Consider the following 8,873-nt stretch of genomic DNA (forward strand, 5'->3'; position numbering starts at 1 on the left):
ATATACATATTTATTTATACACAATATGTATATAAATAAATAAGATATCAAAGGTTATACAGTCTCTTCAAATGATACATAATGAAAAATGTCAATACTACATAACAGGTAATAGGAATCATGCAAATGCCATCAATGCATGTAATGCCACACAATGCAACAATCATATATCAAACAAATGCAACAACCACATGTAAAGATGTTGTAAAACAACTATCAACAAATGCAGTAACATAACCTACTAACATATGCATGCACATATGCAACACACATCACAGGCAACATGCATGGTCACTGTCTGAACTCGCCATCCCCAGACATCCACACAATGAACTGGGGCGCGCAACATGACAACTGCAACACTCCAACAACAGACCACTACACGTGAGTGGGGAGCGGAAAAAATATCACAGGGGAGCTATCTAGCTGTCTGGTCACTGTCTGCACTCAACATCCTCAGACACCCACACAATGAACTGGGGCGCACAACAAGAAACATCCCCTATCGAACGGGATTTGGTTCGTGAATAGTGAAGGATTGTTCGATCCATAACATCTTTTCGACGATAAGTACGAAGAACAAGATCGACATTAAAAAAATCACTGTAAATGTTTATCATTTTTTGTTCAATAATTTATGCATTCGAATCCACATATCTATTGTATAAACTCGTATTATGGTAATAAAGGGTATCTTGTATTACCTCTCAAATGGTAGACAGAACTATTGGTTAATATGATTTTTATTTTTATGATCTGATTGCAGTCTCTTCTTATTTGGGATCTCTGTGATGCCGGTCAAGAGGTTATTGCTTCCTGTACTGGAATTCTTGAAGTCGACAAATGTTAATTTGGATCAGCTTTGCCAATCTGGGTTTGTTTTGAGGGACCTAAGATCAAATATCAGCCTATATGCACTATGAGGCTCATGCTATTACCTAATTCCAATACGTTTAAAAATATAGAACAAACACTCAGGGGCGGCTCAAGCCTACGGGGGGCCCTAGGCGATTTTTTTTTAAAAAATGATTGTTATTATTTTAAAAAATTTTCTCTCACCCTTTTTAATTCGGACTTGAGACCGACAATGGTGGGTTTAAAATTTTTTTAAAATAAATTAAAATATTAATTTTAAAAATAATTTTTTTATATAAAATTAAATTTTCTTGCTTTTTGAAATGCAAAATTAACTGAAAGATGAATATTTACTCTGATAATAAATGATCTACTGAAAATTAATAATAGATCCGAAAGTAATCTACCTTGGTAGTCCGCCTTGTCAGAAACGATCCACCGCCCCTCAAACGATTCGTCAAAGGACTTGTAGAATAGCTGGATCAAACACGAAAAATTATTACCTAAATCAGTAAATCTCATCAACAATAATACTGGAAGAATAAAGCAAAAGAAAAAAAAACTACCTGATCCGACGCAGGAACCAGGGCGCAATCAGCAGCAGCAAGCGAAATGGGGCGGCGACTGGCGAGAATGCTTGCTCGCTGCTTCGCGAGAAATGGGGCGGCGAGAATGCAAGAGAAACAACCGGATCCGACGCCCAACCTTTCGCTCGTGCTTCGCGAGAAATGGGGCGGTGAGAATGCAAGAGAAACTACCGGATCCGACGGCCGACGCCCAACCTTTCGCTCGCTGCTTCGCGAGAAATGGGGCGGCGCTGCTTCGCGAGAAATGGGGGCTGCTTCGCGAGAAATGGGGCGACGCTGCTTCGCAAGAAATGGGGGCTGCTTCGCGAGAAATGGGGCGGCGCTGCTTCGCGAGAAATGGGCTACCGGATCCGACGGCCGACGCCCAACCTTTCGCTCGCTACTTCGCGAGAAATGGGGCGGCGAGCCGGCGGTGCTTCGCGAGAAATGGGGCGGCGAGCCGGCACTGCTTCGCGAGAAATGGGGCGGCGAGTCAGCGGTGCTTCGCGAGAAATGAGGCGGCAAGCCGGCGCTGCTTCGCGAGAAATGGGGCGGCGAGCCGGCGCTGCTTCGCGAGAAATGGGATCCGACGCTTAGGACAGGGGAGATGATCAGATGAAGTCGCGGTTTCGCCTGCGTCGAAGGACAGGGGAGATGATCAGATGAAGTCGCGGTTTCGCCTGCGTCGAAGAACAGGGGAGATGAAAAGGCGATCGGGCCATCGGGGTTTTGAAGAGGCGAGATCGGCGAGAATGCGAAGGGACAACGGATGCGGATCGGGGCTTTCCGAGTTAAATCCAATAATCCTACCCTCCTTTAACCCTAAATATCCTAACCAGTGGGTCCCAATTAAAATTGGGCCCTAGGCACAGGCCTTACCAGCCTATGCCTAGAGCCGGGCCTGCAAACACTGTTGGTGGTTCAAGCAACATTTCAAACAAATATTTAGTAAATTAAACGCTAAAATAAAGAAATTGCGATGGAACAGTATTCAAATGTTTTTATCCATTGTTTGGCCTACCAATTAAGATGCTTCATTTGGTAGACTAAGACTTTTAATCACATAAAAGTTGATATTCATTCACTCATGAGTTCAGTTTACACTCTTACACATAGTCTTCTCCTTTACTTGGGATATCAATTTTGAAACTACTGCTTCAATGAAACTCTCCTTTGTTCACTTCATGATTAAGGTCATTTCATTGAATGTTGGAATAATTCGTCAAGTTTCTGTTTAGATGGTTGAAATCGCTTTTGGATGAGAGATTTTTTATTTTAAGATCTCAGCTGCGACCTGTTGGTTGGTAGTCCTGCTGAAGCTGCTGTGAATTTTTTGTTTCCAGGACATGGCTTGTGATGCTTTTCTGAAACTTGTCCAGAAATGCAAGCACAAATTTGTGACCACCCAGGTAACCATGCTTATTATTAACTAGTTCAAGTAGTACATTTACATTTTCGTGTTCCTCAGACCTTTTTGATCCAATTCTATTGTAATTTTGGGCCAGTTGAATAACATTCAAATGATGATTCAATGCCCTGCTGAATAATGTTTAAATAACAGCACAATGTTATTCAGCTGTGTGACACATTTGGATGCATGACATGGTCTAGATAAAAATATATCTTAAGGGATTTTATAATCTGTTAAACCACATAAATCTTTTTATTTTTTGTCATTATTTCTGCTTCTCATTGATGTTGAGCGTCTAGGTTGACCGTTGTGTGCACTTCCCGATTTATCATTGATGTCTATTACTCGTATTCCTTGTCATCCCTCTATCTCTTACTTTGGCCATTTTTAATTTTTTACAATATATAATTTTAAATTTTTAAATCACTTATCATGCTGAATTTCTGCCTTGCACATAGAGAAGTTCATAACTTATTGTTTGTCCAGTTAGGTTTAGGACAATTTTTTATAGCTAATTTGCATTGACATAATGAAAGTATTCTTAAAACTAATGAATATTTAGAAAATAAATTAACAAGAAACTTTTAGATAAAAATATCATAAATTCATTTGCATAAAGAAATATATCATATCGTCCGAGCAACATGAGGAATAAGTACAAGAAGTGGAACCACTATACTGAACTGTTTCAGTTAAATTTTCTCAACTTTTCGTGTTGAGACACAAAATGCTATTCTCTCGACCCCTTCCTCTCTTAGGTAGCATAAGCTTATTTCCATTAGTCTAGTTAGGATGCTTATTCCTCTGTAGTCGCTTGTGTGAAGTCTCTTCTTCTTGGTAGCCTCCCTCCAACATCTTGAAATAGCCATGATAGTTATTTGGATCCACACTTGTAATAGATCATACTTATATCCAAGACTGGTAACATAGTTTTATACAATGATTTAAGGCTTAATTTCAGTAGATGCTCCATAGTAATGGATTGTCAAGATTGCAACTATTGATGGTTGAAAAGAATTTCATCCAATTTCATCCTAGATAACCCTATTACTCCATTGACGATTTCGTTAATTAAATAGGAAAAATATTGAATTATAATTGAAAATGAATTTACAATCAATATAGTATAAAATAAAAAAATGTTATTATATATGATGTAATAAATATTTTGCTAATAATAAATATATTATAATAAATAATATTTTTTATTTAATTATATAATAAGATAATATAATTTATTGTATAAAATCCATTAATTCTATGTTAATAATAAAGATATTAATAAGCAATGAGGTTCTAAAAAGTAACTTATATTTCTTTTTAATTTTTCTTTTCATGTTAACTTTCACTTTTTGTTTTTTCACAATACTATTTCAAAGCTAGAAACAGTTAAAAGGCAACCACATTGTTCAATTTGACCCCACATTGGGATTCAATAAAATTTTCACATTTCAAAGAAGTTAATTTGCCAAACACATTGTTCAATATCATTGTTGGAATTATAATAAAAGTCTCATATTGGAAAAATATGAAGAAGATCATAGATTTATAAGATGAAAGTTATCTCCATTGGTATAAAATTTTTTGGGTAAAATCTAAAAATAAAATCATGAAGGCTTAGGTCCAAAGTGAACAATATTGGAATCATAGGATTTATAAGATGGAAGATTCGAATTATTTGGAATTCAGAAGTAAAAAGAAATCATTTTATTTACTAATAGTGGTCAAATTGGCGTATTACCAAACCACGCCCCCATTGCCACGGCTGTAGATATAGGTCTTTTGAGAATACGCTTTAACAACGACCAATGGTTAACGGTGGCTCTGATGGGTGGTTTTGCTAGAATAGGTAATAATGAAATCACCATTTTAGGAAATGATGCGGAAATAAGTACTGATATTGATCCGCAAGAAGCTCAACAAGCTCTTGAAATAGCTGAAGCTAATTTGAGTGGAGCTGAGGGTAAGAGACAAGCAATTGAAGCGAATCTAGCTCTCAAACGAGCTAGGACACGAGTGGAGGCTGTCAATGTTATTTCCTACTAGTTAAGTCATTAGATCAAAATACAGTAGACAATATCATACCATTATGGAGATATGTGGATTCCATCGGTCCTAACAATCATTTCCTAACTTGTGCATTTGATGTTCTTGATATAAAAGTCTGCCACCTAAGTTTAATACTTCCTGGACAAAATGATGTGTACAGATGTCATTGAAATATGAAATTATACGAGATAGTGGAATAAATTCTTGTTAGATTATCAAATATACAATATGTTTTTTATAATTAAGTTTTATCTTGATTTTTAGTTAGATTATGAGCTACTTGTATTTGAAAGTTTTAAGTATCCAAGATCAATTTTGTAAAAGGATGAAAAGGTTGATAGAGATGCTTTACATATGATACAAACAGGATGGTTGAAATGGAGAAAAACGTTAAGTGTTCTTTATGATCATAAGGTACTTCTAAAGTTTTAAAGGGAAGTTTTACAAAATAGAGGTTGCATCTTGTTGAAAAAAAATTTTAAGAGACATTTAAGATGGTATGAATATATTCTTGGACGACTAATAAATGGCCTAGTTAAGTGATGTAAGACTGTGACAAATACACATTAATCAAGGAAGAGGGAGATCAAAAAAGACTTGATTAACAATGATAAAGTAGGATAAAATTTATTTAAATATAATTTAAATATAAATAATGATAGTAGGGGTTAAGCTAATGACATAGGAGGATCCACATAGTCGACCCCAGTTAGTGGGAAAAAGGTTTGGTTGGTTGTTGTTGTTGTTGGTTTTCATATTGTGGCTATGTTGATTTATTCAAATGGACCATGTAACTTTTGGCTTCCATGTAATTGTGACTTGCACTGAACCTATTTGTTGTCTTTTATATTTTGTTTAATATATGAGGAGAAAGGGGTTTTGATGGATAAAGTTATCGTAGTGTGACCTGGCAGTGAAAAAAGGTTTGTTGTTGTTGTTGCTATTGGTTTTTATGTTGTGGCTGTGTTGATTTATTCAAATGGATCATGTAACTTTTGGCTTGACTTGCACTGAACCTATTTGTTGTCTTTTATATTTTGTTTAATATAGTTTTTGAGGAGAAAAGGAGCTTTGATGGATAAAGTTACCGTAGTGTGACCTGGCGGTTACAAATTTGAGTCATATGCTTCCCTAGGACACTGAATTGGCGGATTTGGTGAGAACTTCATATATCAAGTTGCCCTTTTTATAAGTTCTAAGGAGTTTAGTAATAGCAGAATAGTTGTCTATCAACGTAGTTAAACAGATGAGCCTTTTTTATGACGAGTTATATTAAGATGTTTGGTAATATCAAGCCGACTGTATCTGTGCTTAGTTTTGAATAAAAATTATAATGAATTTTACACAACATTGGTTGAGTAGAAAAATCAAATCAAAGGGGTGGATTTTCATGGATTGAGACAGCTTGATGGGTGCATTATCCTTTTGTTTTGTGTTCATCTGTTTGAAATGAACAAGCATAGATATAGAAGAGCAAGAGGGTTATGAAAGGATCAGTAAATCTTAAACCTATCTAGTAAGCATAATAGATGTGCTAGATTGGGCAGTCAGGATGACTCAGTTTATTAGCTTTCACTACAAGACTTTACCTACCAGTTTCTGTGGATGTAAGCATACATCTAATCCTCTCTCAGTTAAAACTGAAAATGTTTTTACGTAAGTCTGATAATCAGTTCATCCATGAAGTAGTAGATGCTGCATCTCCACTCTGTAGTTCTAATATGGTGTTTAAGCTTAAATCTGCAATATCCTCTCTTCTTCTTCTGTTCTGAAATTTATGCTCTTGATCTCTTGTCTGTAGTTTTAATATGATGTTTAGTCTCAATCTGTAATATCCTCTCTTCTTCTTTTTTTTCTGAAATTTACAAATTCTCCACCGTTTCCTTTTTGGTGTATGTAGAGTTCAAGGTACTTGACATTCTGATGTTGTTTGATAATTTTTTTTTCTAGAAACCTTTCTGAAGCAGCATTAGTCTTTTTGATGGAATTTACATAGCTCTCATTTTTTTTTCATTGTTTTCAAAATTGGTTGAGCCCATCCCAGATTGCTCCAGTTATTGGTTTTATCCTTAATCTGGAATTCAGCCACCGGAAGAACCCTCGCTGAAGGGTGCTAGTGTGTAGCGGATGCTCGGAAAGAGGGATCATAGCAGTGAGCAATGAGGAAGCTGAAAAGAGCTTGATAAAAATGAGGGAAAAGCATGCACCATAATCTCGATCTTGTGAACGAGTGATGATGATCTAAGAAGGATTCATAAAAAGTGATTTTTGAAGGGCGAGGAATGGTAATGCTTGGTCATCATATATTAGGGTTTGTTTATTTTTTAAAATTAAAATTTAATTAAAAATGGTATATTTGCACTCGGTGAGAAATGGTCGTGCTTCGTCATTCATTTCATTGTTTAATGAAAACCGAAGCACGACTAATGATCGCATGGAATCATAAATTTGTTCTATTCAAATCATTCCTTCACTCGCAAGCCTTTTCATTTTTCCACCACGTAACTACTACAAATAATCTACTCATTGTCATTGCACTCATCCTCATCCCACTAGTGCTTCGATGAACTCACTACTCCATGTCATCCAATACCTTTCGATCAAAGATCATAGATGAATGAATCATATCCCGGAACATAGTTGAGTTGATTACGACGAAACAGAGTTGTAGAAGTGGACAAGGATTCAAATCTCGATGAAACTGAGATGATGTCCTCATCCGTCATGGTCAACTGCAACTTCTCGATTTACCTTCTCACAGATGATCGTGGAGCCGACTATGTGAGACTACTGGGATTGTGGGTTCCACCTTTTACAGAAGTAGATGAATGAACCACAGAAGATTAGGTGAAGATGGTTGTGATGACTCCGAAGGCTTTGGCTAAGGAAAGAATTTTTGGACATGAAGGATTGAGAAAATTATATTAGAATGGGGTCAAGGTGGATTTTGACAGAGTCACTCTGACGTCCAAGTTAGTAGAAGATTCTTAGGTGATGAAGATAGAAGGAGAAATGTGATGGTGCTTGTGTACATACTTGCGCCCACAAAAATGACCTTCCTTTTATATTATTGTTGATCTTCACATTGCCCACATGGTTACCAACCGCGTTCGAGTCATGGGGGAGGGGAGTCACGTTGCTCCATGTTCTCATCTTGAATTGAGATGCAACGTGACTCCGTGTTCCTTGGGGATTGTCAGTTGAGCTAAGAGATTTGGGATCTCATCCAATTGAGAGTTATCATGGGTGACTGAGCCGAAAGTCTAAGTTCGTTGGGGTTTGAGAATGAACCTGACTAATTTGATTCTCTAGATTGGGTTTGACTTTGACCGAAACAGATTGACTCTGACTAGTCCCATTTTTGGCATCCTAATGTTGCCGCGTGTAAGTTGTTCACTTCCTCTGTTCCTCACTCACTTTATTGATCTTTGTGCCAAACATCATTAACACTTCAATTGTCATCCTCCTTGTGCCCATTCAACCTTGTCACATTGCACACCCATCTTGATAATCGATCATCGTTGCTCCTCTCTTCTTCTGTCGTCTTTGTGCTCGATCATCATTGCCATTGTACATGATCACCTTCGTCTGTTGATTGCCTCCCTTTTGAAAGTGGGGGGCATTCTGACGGAGCCGATTTATTTTTTTTATTTTTATTTTTTCTGACGGAGCCGTCGAGGTAAACGAGAGAAGCTTAGAGCACCCAATGCGCTTAGAGTGAACACTCATCGTTTCATTTTGACAAATTGGTCAAGCAATAAATTGTGAAAATACAAAATAAAATTAAAAAAAAAACATTAAAGTGCTTATGAAAATTGCGTTTTAATTCGTGGGTATATGACCAGTTCGATCTGATACTATTAGTATTAATTGTTACTCTTATTCTTTAATGGCATTATCAGTTTTCTCCTTTCTTTTGACGTGAAGGAGCTTGATGAGCCCTTGGAGTGCTTCATCGGCTTCTTCGCTCCTCATGAGCTCCCCCGCAACCT

This window comes from Curcuma longa, chromosome 15, assembly GCF_044706935.1.
Source record: "Curcuma longa cultivar G26 ecotype Majalengka, Jawa Barat chromosome 15, ITB_CL_G26_1.1, whole genome shotgun sequence".
NCBI classification, from domain to species: Eukaryota; Viridiplantae; Streptophyta; class Magnoliopsida; order Zingiberales; family Zingiberaceae; genus Curcuma; species Curcuma longa.